Consider the following 16,503-nt stretch of genomic DNA (forward strand, 5'->3'; position numbering starts at 1 on the left):
TGTAGCTACCATAAGCACTGCATTTGTCCTGACCAACATTTTAACTCAAAGGGGCTCTGTATCTAACGCAAATGTAAGTTGCACATCTCATTTCATGGTTCTCTGCTGACAGTATTACTTATTGCCAGGTGTGTAAACAGTTTTCCCCTTAATGTAATCAAAGATTGAAAAAAAGATACTACTTGAAAACCATTTGGGAAAAGAGAGGAGAAGGAGAACAAGGCCTCTGAGATGTTATTTATAATGCATTACTGAAATTCACATGACCTTCACAAAGAATCGCATGTTTTACAACAGTTTACCAAGACATCATTTTCTAATAAATATCCCTTTGTTTTGCATTCTTTTTGCTGTATAATATGCAAAGAAGAAAAGAACAATAGCTGGAGACTGTCTGTGCGATTTGAAGTACTCTCACTTGCATGCTGAGAAGTGTTATAATGAATATTTTTGGCATCAGCTGCTGATAGCAGCTTGGTGTTAGCAGAATTTGATTCAAAATGTCACAGGATACAATAATACACAAATAGAGTTCACGGGGGGGGGGGGGGGCATGCAACCTGTCATAGGTACAGCAATTCAGAGAGAAGTATAGAAGAAGAAACCTAAAAACTGAAATATGAAAAACACACACACTCAAATCCACAAATACCAGGAAAAATATTTATTAGCAAATGGAAACAACAATTTTTATGTAATCATAACACAAGTGGTTTCTTTGGGTAAAAATCATGGCATAAATCTATGAATGATTTGGTACAACTAAAGTACTTAAGTCGATGAGAAAATATATTTATTTATTTGATCAAATATGACCAAATGCTTTTCCTATTAATGTTTTACAATTACTTTTCTTAAAATAATGTGTTTTTCTACTGCTTAATCTTTGTCTTCCACTGGTCTTTCTTCCAAGGCAGATTTTTTTTTTTTAAATCAGTTCTATATCCTGAATATGATTATTACAGACTGCCTTATAAAAAAATATGTTTAAATATGAGCAATGAATTATATATTTACTTTAAAAAATAAATACATTGCAAATGTTGATTTCAAGGACATTCATTCATTGCCATGGCATTCCCACATCTTGAAGGCATCAGCTCTGCTCCCTGTTTGAGTAGTTACTGGTACTGTCAGTCTGTGTTTGCCATTCCTCCTTTTGATTTCCGCTATTTTTCCAATTGCAAAACAGCAATTTCTTTTCCCCTGAGTCCATTAGTGACACCTTCCCAATTTAATTGTGTTTAATGTTTATCATTAGACTGCCTGTTCTAAGTCCTGCTCCCTCAGTCCCTGCTATATGACCTCAATCACATCATGTCTTCTTTCTGTAACACAGTTCCTTTTCTGCCTCCTAAGGTCAGGGAATATTGATGAGTTGGGGTAGCACCTGGAACAATGCCTGGCATACAGTGAGCTCTGTGTTAATGTTCTCATCTTGAAAGCTGAAGTAATTTAAATGTGAACACATTATTATTCAAAATATTTTTAAATATTTTTAAATATTTTTGTTTTGTTTTTTCACCATTAGTCTCTGGATGACATTAATTTTAAAAATTGACTTTTAAGTTAACCATCTAAAGTTTTTTAAATACAGGACGAACCCTAAAAATCTTGTTGTCCAGTTTCCAATTTCTATAATATGTTCTGTTTTTACATATTTTTTATTTTTTGTATCATCTGCTTCTCATATCAGTGGAAGCAAATAGTCCTTCACTGAGCAGAGAACCAAGACAACCACGTAGAAACAGTGCGGTTATGACTGAATGGGCAGTAAGCTTTTCACATCATTCCGCAGCCTAAGGTTAAGTTCACACTGAAACTATCTATGTGATGGAAACATTGGGAAAACAGATGTATGAATTCCACATCTGGACAAGATAGAGTTAAAAATAAAGGCCTTTGGGCTACAGAAGAAGATGTCTTTAAAAGATTTGACCCCAGTTCTATTTTCCATATATATTGATAATGTAGGACTAAGTTTAAATGGCCAGGACCAGTTTTTGTTCTTTTTTTTGAGGGTTGGGAAACCACTGTTATTTAGGCAAGGTAAATGAATTTTCATTCTAAAAAGAAATGTTTTCACATTCTTGTCACAGAAACTTAGGTAAAAGAAAGTTTACGTAATGTCCTCATGGTATCTCCAGGCCTTCAAAGGCAACAGATGGTCTCTGAGCTTTCGAGATCTCTTAGTGTTCTATTTTAAAATGTTTTCAATAGATTGACATAGTGTAGGAGTCTGATTCCTTATTAAAAGATTGTTTCTCAGGTTTTGTGCAACTTCTATAAAGTACGAGATATGAGCCATTGCGGCTTGTAGCTTAGGTCAATGGCACAAAATTCTCTTTACACCACACTGAAACCACTCTCATCTTAGGCCCGATCTGCAGATAGGGCAATGAACTTGTCAATCAATGCTTAATTAGCCTTGGTCGTCCAGTGATATGCTGCAAGGCCAACTGATTATCAAGTACATTTTTCCTAACTGCATTCAAGAGCAGTAAGAAAAGTTTTTAATTGCCATAAATGCTAGCTACAGATTCAAATAAAACTGAACTAAGAAATGATATATTTGGTCTTGAGCTTGAAATCCTGAATAATGCAACTGCAGAAGCATAATTGTGCAACCATAGTGCTTCATTGTTCACCCAAATCACAGCCAAAAAGCATCTCTGGAGCCTGTGTTTCCTTCATTTGGAGGCTAAAGCTCAAGAAACATGAAACAAGACAGCAAAACTGGAATCCAGTAGGAATGCAAAGATAAAATTTAGTACACTTCTTTCAACTCTTCATAAAGAGTCCAAATTCTCTAATTCGGTCATGAAGATAACATGGTTGAAAGAATTCACCTATCTGCACATGTTCCCATTTCAGTGCAGTAAACTATTTATGTAGAAAAGTCACACAAATGCAGCAGAGGAGAAATCTTACTAACTACCTGGGCCAGGTGATCAAAGGCAATATCAACAGTGATAAGTCATATTAATACTATTGATAGGTGCCCTTTATATGATGTGATAAAAATGATACTTCACTTCTGGGATCTTCCTCATAAAACCTATAATCTCAGGCTAAACATGAGGTGAACGTCAGACAAACCTAGACTGAGGAACATTCTACAAAATACTTTACCAGTGTTCCTCAAACTGTCAGAGTCATGAAAAAGAAGGAAAGTTTGCAAAACTGTCAGTCTAAAGAAGCCTAAAGAGACATGACTATTAAATATAACATGGTATCTTAGATGGGATCCCAGAAAAGAAGGTAAAAACAAATGCTATCTTAATAAATGTAGACTTTGCTAATAATAATGTATCAATATTAGTTCATCACTTGTAACAAATGAACCATACTAATGTGAGATGCTAACTAAGGGAAAACTGGTGTGAGGTATACTGTCTCTGCAAATCTTCTGTAAATCTAAAACTATTCTGAAATAAAAGTTTTCTTAAAACTGAAAAAAAAAAAGCTATTCTTTTCATTTTACTGATATCTCTGGATCAGAATAATTGTGTTAACCAACTTTTTAAAAACGTCTTCTGTTTCCCAGAGGAATGCAATGAATGCCCGTGGGAAGCCGACAACGTGGCCTGATGCACTGAGATTGTCCAGGCTGCAGTTCAGTTCTCACCAACACAGGACTCCAATCTTATTTATACAAGTTGGACTTATTATTTTAATTATGTAATTTAATTGTTTTCAAAATCACAAGTATAATTGCAAAGAAGAGTTATTATTTCCATTAAAAAATAGATTGGATGATTTGAAAAAAAACCTGATACAGGCAAATGCCTGAAAATACTTCTTTGAATATGTGTTCTTATAGCATGAAAGATTAAGGGAAAATGTCATGAAAATCAAGAAGAATTCTGTACTCAGGTTGCTTATATCCTTCATGTTCTGCTCCACTTAAAGACACCAAAATTAGAAATCATAAATCATGGGTGTGATTTCTGCAGAAACTTGTATGAGTTCAACCATAATCAAAGAAAACAGCCCTGGCCAGTTTGGCTCAGCGGTTAGAGCGTCGGCCTGCGGTCCGGAGAGACCCGGGTTCAGTTCCCGCTAAGGGCACATACTTCGGTTGCAGTTTGTCCCCGGCCCTGGTTGGTCATGCGGGTGGCAGCCACTCGATGTGTCCCTTCACGTCGATGTTTCTCACTCTCTCTCTCTCTCTCCCTCCCCCTCTATCTGTACAAAAAATGGAAAAATATCCTCGGGTGAGGATAAAAAAAAAAAATAGAAAACATGACAGGGATATCTCAAAGTACTTGTGAATGAACATGTGTATATTTAATATAAAGTAAAATGTTTAGGGCACATTTGTATCATTTTTAATAATTGCCCTGTTTAATGTCTTTATCATTATTTTATCTTTTCAATTACCCAATTACTTCTAATCCCAATTGACCAACCAAGACATTCTACTGAAGACAATTTACTTTCATCCTTCCTGCATTAACATTTCACAGTACATTTTGACTGTCTTTCCTTTAACTGGTAAATTCATGTTTTTATTTTGCACCATTTTATAATAAGCCCATTGTGTAATTCTGACTCCTTCTGTCCCTGGTGGACTCTAGACACAAGGGTGATTGCCTAATTATACTGTGCTGCTCCTAAAAAACAAATTTGATAAAGTGCCTTCTTAGATGAACATTGATAAGCACATGTGAAAGCTGGAGAAAAAATCCCCAAGGAAAAAAAACAGTTTAAAATGTTTTTGTTTTAATTCAATGTCTTAGAAAACAATATCATTTTCTGAAAATTAAGTGGGTCTATTTTCAAAGAACTCTAAGTAGAGTGAAAATGAGAACTGAATAAATGTGATGTGCTCCTCTCTTGCTTTCCAGGCAATAAATTCTGCACCAGACAATTACACTAGATGTGAATCTGTTTCTTACATCACGCTGAAAGCAAGATCACTGAGACATACTTTACCTTTCCCAATAGAATCTATCTATCTTTCTTAAAGATGGTGAAAAGGCTGTTTCTTCATGCATTCGTAGAAAATACATTCTAGTCAAAGCAAGCAAAAGAACAGCAAGATGCTCTAAGGATTCAAAAACTAAAATTAAATTAAATGACTATTTACAAAATCAGTTACCCAACCACAAACATTCTTTTAGAAATGAGTGTAGTTTTGACCAGAAGATGCTTTGGAGGAATAATTGTAAAAATGGGGAATTTATAAAAATATACCGGAGAAACAAATCGAAGAGAGTCTAAATGGATTCTAACTCTCCTTTAGGGATAGGATTGAGCAACGGGCACATTTAAAAGATAGAACTTTCAGCATGTACACGGTTTGGCTGGACTTTTTATATTTCCATTATGAGCACACCATTGCCAGAAATACTAGCTGGCAAGCAGGCAAGAGATGGAGAAGAAAATCAAACAAGGAAAGAACTGCTGGGGCTGACTGCATTCTTACCCATGACCTTGGTTTTGGCATCTCCCAGCTCTCCCAGCTTAGGGGAGGAGAGTGGGAAATGAGAGAAGAAAGATTGGGGGCGAGTGAAGGGGAAGGTCCAGAAAGCAAGGTCTCAGCAAGACAACAGTTCCTAGTCCCTTTCCCCTTCCCTGCTTCCCACAAGAATTAACCTTGAGACTAACAGCACAACATGAGGAAAGTAGCAGGATGACTTGGGCAGCACAGCAGAAGTTTCCTAGGCAAAGGAAGGTCAGATTTTGAGAATCATCAACTTGGGTAACACAAAATGTGAGCGTCCCCCAGTAATATTTTAGGAACATCAGGGAGAAAAACAAACACGTAAACAAAACACAAAAATCTAGTCAAACTTTAAAAGCTCATTTATCTTATCCTTGAACAAACATCTGTTTGTACATGTATTGCATATTTCAGATGTTTGAAATTAAATTTTATTTCACTGATATTTTTAAAGCTACCTAATATACTTCTCTTTCCTGCTACATTTTCATGTAATTTCAATCTGCTTTGAGAAGAAAATACAAACCTCATATTCAAATAAAATTAACTATATACATAAAGCATATCAGAGCTGCTTGTTTAATAGATGCAGCAACAATGAGCATCCTTTTCTTTACAACCTGATTTTTGCTTCCTCAAAATTTTCCTCCTCTCCACCTAAACACTGTAGCAGTATCATGCATGTTTTCTCCCTTTTCACCTAATTCCCAATGGACAGTTCCATACAAATGTCCACATGGACCCTTCAACAAAGCATGCATCCTCCAAGTAAACATCTTTCCCCGGTCTTCTTATATTCCCTAAAAAAGCTGTCACCACCTTCTCAAGATCAGGATTTCTGTATGACCTTCCATAACCTTCTCCCCCATGCCCCTAGGTTTAGTCAGTTACCAAAATCTGCCCATTCTATCTCCACAAGGATTCTAGTTTACAGTCAAACTGGATTTTGAACCCCATGATAGTAAGAATCTTAATTTTTTATTTGTCTGTTTTAATTACTGTAACCCCAGCACCTAGCATAGCACCACATACAAGAAGATATACAATGCAAATTCATTGACTAAAGTTATAGAGTATAATACCTCGAGACAATACTTGTGTTAGTCTTTTATATTAAGTGTAATCACACACATCCCATGTTCTCTTCCCAGTCCTAACAACCTCCTAGCAATACACACACACACACACACACACACACACACACACACACCCCTAATAAAATTTCAAATTGATAACCATTATAAAGATTTGTTTAAGTAATGGCCTTTTTTCCCCCATCTTCTAAGCTCTCCTAAAAATAACATGGGAACTGGCAAGTGTTAGGTCAATTTGATTAAATGTATGTGGGTCAAACCAAATGGTTCAGGCCAAATACTTTATTAAAATATTCAGTTTCATCCATCTACATAATGACAAAATTGACCATATTGTCCAAAATCTAATTTACCTTAGATGTGCTGTTACATCTATAATCAAAAGTAGCACTTCGGAGCAGAATGGTTCCTTATAAATATTCATATAGACTTGACTTGTTAAAAAGAGTTTTCAATAAAAGTTCACATAATATAACTGATGTATAATGACCAAGAAAAATATGAAAATTCAATTGACTGATATGGATTTCACGTTTTGGAGAAAAAGAAACTGCTACAGAGTATGCTGGAAACATCAAAGAATGAGACATTGGGCTTGTAAGCAACTGGTGGAGGGAGAGAGAAATATACAGTAATAAACGAGGTAGATCCTAATCAATGGCAAAATAAAAAAAACTGAAGGCTTTGAGTTTTATGCTTCCCTCATCTTCTTTCTGCCTCTCCTCTCACCCTACCCCTTTAGAGTTCATGGTGCATCATCATAATCACCCCTCCCTACCTTGATACTTTTCACTTTGACTTACCAGTAAAACCTACTCCACACCTGTACCCATGCAGCTGAATATAACTGCAGAAAAACACGGTTTCCATGGCACACTACCCTTAAAATTCATGACTGCTATCAAGTTAATGCTGGGTGGTGAATGCTGCGAGTCCATTTTTCAATATTCTCCAGAGATTATTTTATACTTCCTTTATTCTCGAAACTCCAGTACTCTCCTCCACCTTGACTCTCGGCTGATGGCTTCGCTGCAGATGTCACTGAGAAAAAGGAAATTATCAGAGGAGGACTACACGTTCCAACTACATCTTCTAACCACCTACATCTGTGCCCAGGCAGGCTATATTCCTTCCTGTTACTTCTGCTGAAACGTCCAAACTTTTATATAAAGCCTCCTCCATTTATACCCCAGACCCCCTCCCATGCTGACTACTCAAGAGCATTCCAGAGCTGTTTTTCTCCTGAGTAATCTTTGCTTTCTTGCCAGCTCATGGAGAATTCAAAAAGCTTTCAGAATAGTATATCCAGAATTTTTCATGGTTTTTGCATAGGATCAAATGGAGTGACCATTCACCATGCTGCAGATATCTTAATGGTTAATTCTGAGCTATTATCTCACTTGATATATTAGCATCCTCGCATATAACTGATCTCTCTCTCTCTTTCTTGAAACTCTTCTTTCCTATGTCTTCAGGGATTCTGCTTTCTTAGTCCTCAGAACAGAGGTTCTTCCTCAGATGTGTTCTATAAACATTGGCTCATCCTCACACCATTCCTCTTCTCCATCTGCACTGTTTTAAGTAACCAACCACTTACATCTCCCAAATTTAAGCCTCCAACTTGCCACCCTGTCCCCTGAATTCCAGACTCACTCCAATTTTCTACTTGCCATTTCCACTTCAATGTCTGTAAAATGCTTCTCAACCTAGCATGTCTGAAACCAGACTTCAAATCCGAGTGCCCCAACATCCTCTCCCAAATTCCCCCATCCCAATAGATACCTCCATCTTTCCAGGTGCTCAGGCCAACAAACTTGGGACTTCTCCTCAACACTACTTTCAGTAATGCACAGAAATCTGACCTCTTTTCGAACACCTCTGCCAAGAATCCCCTGGTCCAAGCAACCATTATTGTGTGCCTGGACCATTTCATAATATCAGATTTTAACTCTGGCCCCTGAAGTCTATTCCAAAACAATAGCTAGAGTGATCCCGATAAAATGTAAGTCAAAACCCTCCAATGTCTTCCTATCCTCTAGGAGTTAAAGGCAAACTCCTTACTAGGACTCACAGAATCCTAAATGAGTTGACCTTCCACTGCCTCTCTGATATCATCCCATACCACACCCTCCCTCCTCCTGGCATCTTTGATGTTATCAGCATGCCAGGCATGCCCCCACCTGAGGATCTTTGCACCTGCAGCTCCTTTTGCTTAAAATGTCTTCTCAGATACCTGCATAACTCTCTCTCACTTAGTTTAGTCCTCCTGGAAAATGTCAGTGAGGATTCCCTTGATAACACTATATAAAATAGCATCCTGTTCCAAAATATAGCACTTTCTTTTATCCCTCTCAGTTTTATTTTCTTTACAGAATTTATCATGAACTTAAATGATTTATACTTTTGTGCCTACTTTATGGCTATATGCACAATACCATGATGATAGGGATCTTAACTGTTTTATTCATTACTGTTCCCCAGAATCCATATAAAAGAAATTCAATAAATAATTGTTGAATAAACAAATGAATTAAATTTTGTGAAAGGATATTTATGTAAATAATAAGAATTAACATTACTGAGTGTTCACTGTCAGGCATATTAAATGCTTCACATGTATTGTCTTACTAACCTTCACAACAATCTTTGTTTGAGGTCTTTTTAATCCCCAATTTTACAGATGAGGAAATTAAGGCTTAGGAAGGTCGAGTAACTCACCCAAAGTCCCAGAGCCAGTACGTAGAGGACTTGAGACTAATATTCAAGCTTGTTTCATATCACAGCCCATTACTTTTCTAAATTGACTCTGAACATCTCTTAGCTGTGTTGCTTGGATAAATTCTTAGTGTGCATTAAACACTTAATAAACATCAGCAATTAGTGTCATTAAAATAAAACTCCACACAGTAGGCAAAACACTAAATGACATCAAATTCCAAAATCTGTGTTGACTGCTAGGCACCACATTTTCCAACAGAGATTTTAGACATTGAGTATAACTTCATTTCCTACCTTGCTGAATGGAGGGACCACTGCTGTAATTTTGGAATTAGCACACCTTCAGTTTAGCTCCAAAAAGCTAGTTGGTCTTTGTTTGCTCAAGCTGTTGAAATCTATTTGCAAAGACACTACTGAATCCTATTCACCATCACCATATGCACAAACTAGAAAAACTCACTCGATTAAATATCCTCTCTAAGGACATTATAGCAAAGTGTGTTCTTTGCCCTCCTCTCTGGAATCTGTTCCCCAGAGTCCTGTCTTCCTATCTCACTCCACAAACTCCCTTGATCAAAGGAGGCATTTACCCTGAGGTATGCTTTGTTTAATACCTACTCTTTTCTGAACTTGTCTTCCTGACCCAGATTCCTACTGCTACTCTAATTCTGAATCCAGCCCTACTCTCAAATACTGATAACCCAATGTTCTTACTAGCTCTTGATGTTTTACCTGACATGGGTTCTCTATTCAAGCCTAATAAATTTATATTACATTTTCTACATATGCAAAATCAGCAGTTACACAGCTAGTTAGGCTTAAAGAAAAAGAAAGAGAAACAGGTGTGTGATAGCCTGCCTCCAAAAGGCCTCCAGTGATTCTTGCCTCTGGGTATTTGCATTCTCATAGCTGCCTCCCATGTTGAATAGAGCAGACCTGTGCGGCGGAGGCTGTCTTAAAGGACATTGTGGGGTTTGCCTTATACTCTCAGATCATTCAAACTGGAGGAAGTCAGAGATCATCTCATGAGAACAGCCCTATGTAGAAGTCCAGGTAGAAGGAACTCAGGCCTCCTGCCAACAGACAGCACTAACTTGCTATCCATGTATTTGGAAAAAGATTCCCCAGCCCCAGTCAGTCTTCAGATGACTGCATCCTCAGCCAACATCTTAACTGCTACCTCATGAAAGACCCTGAGCTAGAACTATACAGCTAACACCCTCCCTAATTCCTGACCCACAGAAACTATGTAAAATGATAAATGTTTATTCTTGATTGAAGTTGCTGAGTTTTAGGATAATGTGTTATACAGCAAAAGATAACTAAAACAACATGCATGCAAAATCTATTTGAAAAGGAAAGTAAACTAAAAAAGTCATGAGCCCTAGAACAACTCAGTGTTGAAATGTATGTGATACCTTAAAAAAATAAAATATGAATTTGTCTTTTTACAGAGCTTAGAGTTTTGATTATGAGTTTAAAATAGAGTATTAGCCAACTTTTCCTGACCTTCAGTAGAGCCCTAAATGTCAGCATTTCAATAAATTTATGTAATAGCACAAATAGCTTAAATTACAGAATATAGAGCTCCAAAGACTTTGAACTTTAAACTCTAAACTCTGAGAAACATTAAGAAACATAATTTTCTGCTGTTAATGCACTAACCTTGATTTAAACTATAATAATAACCAATCAAATGTCGATTGTCTAGGACAGAAACAGAAGATCAAAGACAATGCCAGGCCATGACGAAAAAGAAAATATCAAGATCAGGAACAAGACAGAAACATTCTCCTTAAGGTTAAAAGCTTGGCATTAATACCAGAATGGCATTGCAGTTAGATCTGTATACTTATTGTACTGTCTTATATAAGTTTGCTTTAGGTAACTAATTAGAAATCTGAACATCAGTCACTCTCAACTGATCCTTCTGTTGTCTGAGGTACAAGATTGATTCTCCTTGGATGGATGTTAAAGAGAGCAACCTGAGCCAAATAAATTCAAATTGCCAATTGCAATCAATATAAGATATTCAAGTAGAGGCATCTAATATTGCCATTATTTACCCAGGTCTTGACATATCACATGATACAGAAATAAAAGCTTTATAAATATGAAACTGAAGATAGAATGCCTGAAATAATATTTGGTCTCTGTTTTGAAGTTCTGGAAAAGCATCTAGGAGACAAAAGTTAAATCATTTCAATGGCCTTTCTTGACCTCAAATAAAGCTTTTAGCATTCATCTCTTCATGGTGGATGTACAACTCATCTTATCAAAGATGTACCACTTTGATGCTTCCCTGGAAATTAGGCTACAAACCCCTAGGTTACTAGAATTGTGTCTATTTATGGCTCTGCCTCTGGTCCCAAGTTTTGCATCCTGTGTTTGGCCAATAGATAACTGTTAAGTGACAGATTAGACAAATACTGGTCTTCCAATCAGCGCACTGAAATACAACCAACACACAGTGCTTGTTTATCTCTATAAGGCACTGTATTAGGTGCTAAGGATACAAAGCAGTTGAAGGAACAATGCTGGCTGTGAAGGAGCTGACAGTGCAGCAGGGGACCCAGGCATGTACATAGACAACCACAGAGCAAAGAAAACACGTCATGACCGAGAAAAGACAAATGATGGTGGGAAAAACAAAGAAAAGAATCTTAAATTCTGGAAAATGTAGGGGATAGAATGACTGAACAGAAAATGTGGCATGACAAAAAACAATGACATTTGAGCTAGATCTGTAAGTGGAAAGGACAGTCGCCTTTCAACAAGGCAAGAGTGGACCCTATGCCACAAATCTGAAGCTTCTACAAAATAAGACACACTGTTTGCCAGAAATACTTCTAAAATAGTAATCAGCAAATAAACATGTCTCCCTAAGGGCCCATAAGACCAAAAGAAAGAAGAGAGAAATCAACACATCTTCTATCAAGGTGTTCAGGCTTTTTCACCTTTTGAACAATGAAATTTGGAGCTCACAGTATGTATATTTTGAACTATCCACAACTAATCAGGTTCATAGGCCAGAGCCACTTTTTGTATTCTAACTGGGATATGCAAAATAATGCCTCCTCCCAAAGACATCCAAATCCTTATCTCCAGAACCTGTGCACATGTGATAACGGTTAAGAACCTTGAGGTTAGGGACGATAGCCTGGATGATCCTTATGGCTCCAATTTAATCACATGTGTCATTAAAGGCAGATAACATATCCTAGCTATGGTCATGGGATGGATTTGGTCCCTGTAACTGGTTCTGAGAGGTAGGGGTCGATATGCAAGGGCCAGAGAGAGGCCACCAGATGCCAATGGAGGCCCTAGGCTGATAGTCAAATGAAGGATCCTACAACTACATGGAATTGAATTCTGCCAACATCTAAATGAGCCTTAAGAAAGGATTCCAGCCCAGGCCAGTTTGGCTCAGCAGTTGGAGCATAGGCCTGCGGACCAGAGAGCCCTTGGTTCGGTTCCTGCTAGGGGCACCTACCAAAAAATAGGATTCCGGTGGGTTGACACCTTAATTTTAGCCATATGAGACCCACATGGCACTGAATTATAAGATAGTAAATTTATTTTGTTATATATGACTAAATTTGTGGTACTATGTTACAGTAGTAATAAAAAACTAACACACCAACACATTCTATTTTTAACTTAAAAGTTGAGTTATAAATACAGGCTTATAGCTTAGTTTTATAAAAATAAATACTGTTCAAGTTCCAAAAATGTTGTTACAATGATCCCAGTTATTTTTTATAGACCAGTTCTTCTAAAAGGGAAGAAAGAGTAAATAATAAGAAGAGCTGCTGTTTACTTAATAAACACTATATACTAGTTAGCACATTAAGTGCTTTACATAGCAGTAGTGATCACTAATATTTTTAGCATATGTATATGTACATTAGTAGGTGATAGGCATTATCCTAAGCATGTCATGTGTACTGATTAATCTTCACAACAACCTTACAAGGTAGCTACTGTCACCATCCCCATTTTACAGATGAGGGAACTGAGGCACAAAGAATGTAAGTAATGTGCTAAGGTCACACACACAGCAATCACTTAATTCCCATAGCATCTGTCTAATAGGAGCAAGCATTTACCAGGAGCACGCTGTGTTCCAGATCCGTGGCCAAGCATTTCCATTCATTTGATCACTACTGTCCCAACAGCACTTCATTTTACAGATAAGAAACCTGTGACTTACAAAGGCTCAATAACTTGTTCAGTGTCTCACAACAAACACACAGCTAAAGTTGGAACTGACCCCAGAACAGACCCTCTTAATCATCCAATGTGTTCTGGAGAAACCCAGGAAGGTGGGGCCAGTAGTTTCTTGAGGATGTCTTTTTCTGAATAATCATCAGCAGAGTATTTTAGTTAAAAGCTTTCCAAACAGTTGAATCAAGACAGATCTCTCCCAGAGGACATTTGAGATCCTCCCTGTTTTTAGTTGAGGGTGCGCTTTACATATCCCAAGTCAACAATTGAGAATATTTGTGTATTTAACAACAACAACAAAAACTTCAGTCACCTCCCCACATGATTACAAAATGATTAATGAACATCTCCCGAGTACCTATGATGTGCAAATCAATATAATGAGCATTAAAGAACATCCAAACAGGTATAATTTACCTGAGTATACTGATTTCCACCTTATAATTCAAAAGAAGTTAAAAGAGCTTCAGTGATCTGTTGCTTAATAGCTATGACCCTAACAAAATTTGTAGAACATATGTAGGGAAATTCAATCAACTTCTCATACTCTTCTAGAAAAATTAAATGCAATTATGTCCGAAAAAAACAAACAAACTGAACTGCAGTAAGTCAGCAGGTCTGAGTTATACCTGAGTGACCTTGAACAAGTCATTTCACTTGTAACCTCTATGTCCTCATTTGTAAAATCAAAGATAGATCTGCAAAATATCAAATATCTTCCTAGTTCTAATTTTTGTCCTTGTGCAAGAAGAAAATCTAGAGTCAGGCAGTGCGCTAAACAGCAGACTGAAGTACCAGGGGTGGTACCAGGGATAGAAGATGGCAGATATCCAAACCCCAGAGCCACTCATATATGAACTAAGAAGGTTTCTAATATATTTTTTTTAAAGATCCTGGAAAAGGAGAGCACTCCGAAGTATCAGCAAAAATATAGTGAATTTTCCAAGACCTGAATAAAAATGGGACACCAAAAATAGTAACCTTGCTAAGTAAGTAACCGCAGATGTACTTGACACTTGGTTAATGGGATTTAAAGAAAAGTAAACATGCACCCACACAAATGCATACATACATATAATACACACGCATCCCCTCGCACAGAAATGAGTGCTTCCCACTCTCTCGAGTGGAGTGATGAGCTGGCCCCAGCTTCATCAGGGAGCTGTTACACAAGCTTGCTGCACTGCACCAAACTCACTGAACACACGGCGCTCCTGGAAACGCTACCACGGTTTCCTACAAGCACAAAGGAGGCCCTGGAACTCTTCCAAACCCGATGCTTTGATCAGCTAGGTAAAGGCATTCGCTTAACCAGTTGAAAAGACAGGACTATCTGCCTGTACTTGGCAGCCCTGGGAAAGGCAGTTTCAGAGCCCACTCTGCAATACCAGAGAGGAAAGGGGATTCTGCCCAGGTCTTGCTAGGAATAAATCAAAGAGAGGGAGAAACTTGCATTTTAATACCCATGAGTAATTTTTTCTTGTACAGAAGAATCATGCAGTTTGGGCACAAAGCACAGAGTCATAAGAAAGTAAATTCAATAGTAAACTGCAGAAATAGAGAGAGCACTGACAGGTTTACTAAACAGAATGCTAAAACTCATGCTGTCTATTACAATAATGCAAGAGATGCTGCAACTGCATATTCATCTATAAAGGGGATTATAAAAATTATGCAGAATTAAATAATAACAATCTTCTCAGAGCACATATCTCAGTTCATTCCCTGCTCTACTTTATATATGATGTCAGGGTCCTCTGAATCTTCAGCATGAATTTAGTTTAGACTTTGAATCTCAGTAATTCTTGAACCATTGAAATCTGAATCTAGCATTCAGTGAAAACCATTGATAAGGTCTCCCTGACCTTTCACTTTTTAACCCATGCATAAATATCTCTCACAAAATATAAAAGGTACTCACTGCCCACAATTTAGGACTAATTTTCTTACCCTACGAAATAAGAAGTTTGCTTCATTCTAGCTCTGTGAGTCTGGAATCAGTTTACCTTTAAATGGCATAACTTTTAATTGATAAGACCTTGAAGGGCTTTAACTCTAACAAGCCCAAAAGATAAAAAGAAGGATAAATGGCACATAGTTCTATTTGTGCCCAGTTTGGTCTTGGTTAAAGTGAAACACACACACACACACACACACACACACACACACACACATACACCCTTTCCCTTTCCTCAGAGTCTATTTTTGATTTATAGTCTTTATTTGGATTACCAACTACAAAAAGTAAAAAATCCTAATGGACAAATTCCTAGAACATTAAAGACAGATGTGACCTTGAGGAGCTGATAAATATTAAAGGCGAAGAGAGTTTACTTTTTAAAATTACTGTGGAGTCTTTCTCTCTGAGTATGAGCTGTGCTCCACATGTATCTTTGTTGCATATGCCTTCAGAGTCTGTGCCCACAAGGGACAGAAAAGTATCTTTTTAGGCCAGGAGATAGATTAACATGAGAAGTAAAACCTCCCTTCTTTTTTTGTTATCATTGTTGTTTTAAATGTTTAAAAAAAAAAAATGCCCCCTTCCTCTATATGTGAATTAACAAGCCCTGAAATCCTGGTAAAGGAAGCTTGGCCTCCACCAGACCTGAAGTTCCTTCTCTCAGGAGTTAACCAATCATTCTGGGCCAGATGCTAGACCAGATTGTTCTCCCTCAGGGGCAGGAAGTGACTGCCAGCGTCCCATCTTCAGGAGCTGAGAGCTGCATCCAGGGCATGACCTAATTCAAGTCTATGTCCTTCTACTCTGCCAGCATTACCTCTATTGATATTACCAGCTGTGTCCCATATGGCCCACTTCTGTTCACTTGTACACACACACACACACACACACACACACACACACACTTCAGAAAAGATTTGGTCAGCCATTTAAAAAGGCTAGCTGCTCTAATTGTATCTTCATTCAGTGTCTCCCATTCATTACGTGGTGTGGTCCAAGGGATGAGGTTAATTCTTAAGGGCATGAGGAGAGATGCATTTGAAAATGCACCCCTT

At 37.5% G+C, this 16,503-nt stretch overlaps 1 protein-coding gene across 3 annotated transcripts in view; it reads right to left on the reverse strand.

Annotated features, from left to right (window-relative positions):
• Nucleotides 1-16,503, reverse strand: part of FGF14 (fibroblast growth factor 14) — a 599,451-nt gene that overhangs the window by 494,482 nt on the left and 88,466 nt on the right. The window contains exon 1 of one of the 3 annotated variants that reach the window (XM_036250026.1): nucleotides 15,823-15,951. The exons of the other annotated variants lie outside the window; for them this stretch is intronic. The gene's annotated coding sequence lies outside the window, so the exon portion shown is untranslated. Of the gene's footprint in view, nucleotides 1-15,822; nucleotides 15,952-16,503 lie in introns of those variants that run through there. 3 annotated transcript variants of the gene reach the window in all.

This window comes from Molossus molossus, unplaced genomic scaffold, assembly GCF_014108415.1.
Source record: "Molossus molossus isolate mMolMol1 unplaced genomic scaffold, mMolMol1.p scaffold_m16_p_9, whole genome shotgun sequence".
Taxonomy (NCBI): Eukaryota; Metazoa; Chordata; class Mammalia; order Chiroptera; family Molossidae; genus Molossus; species Molossus molossus.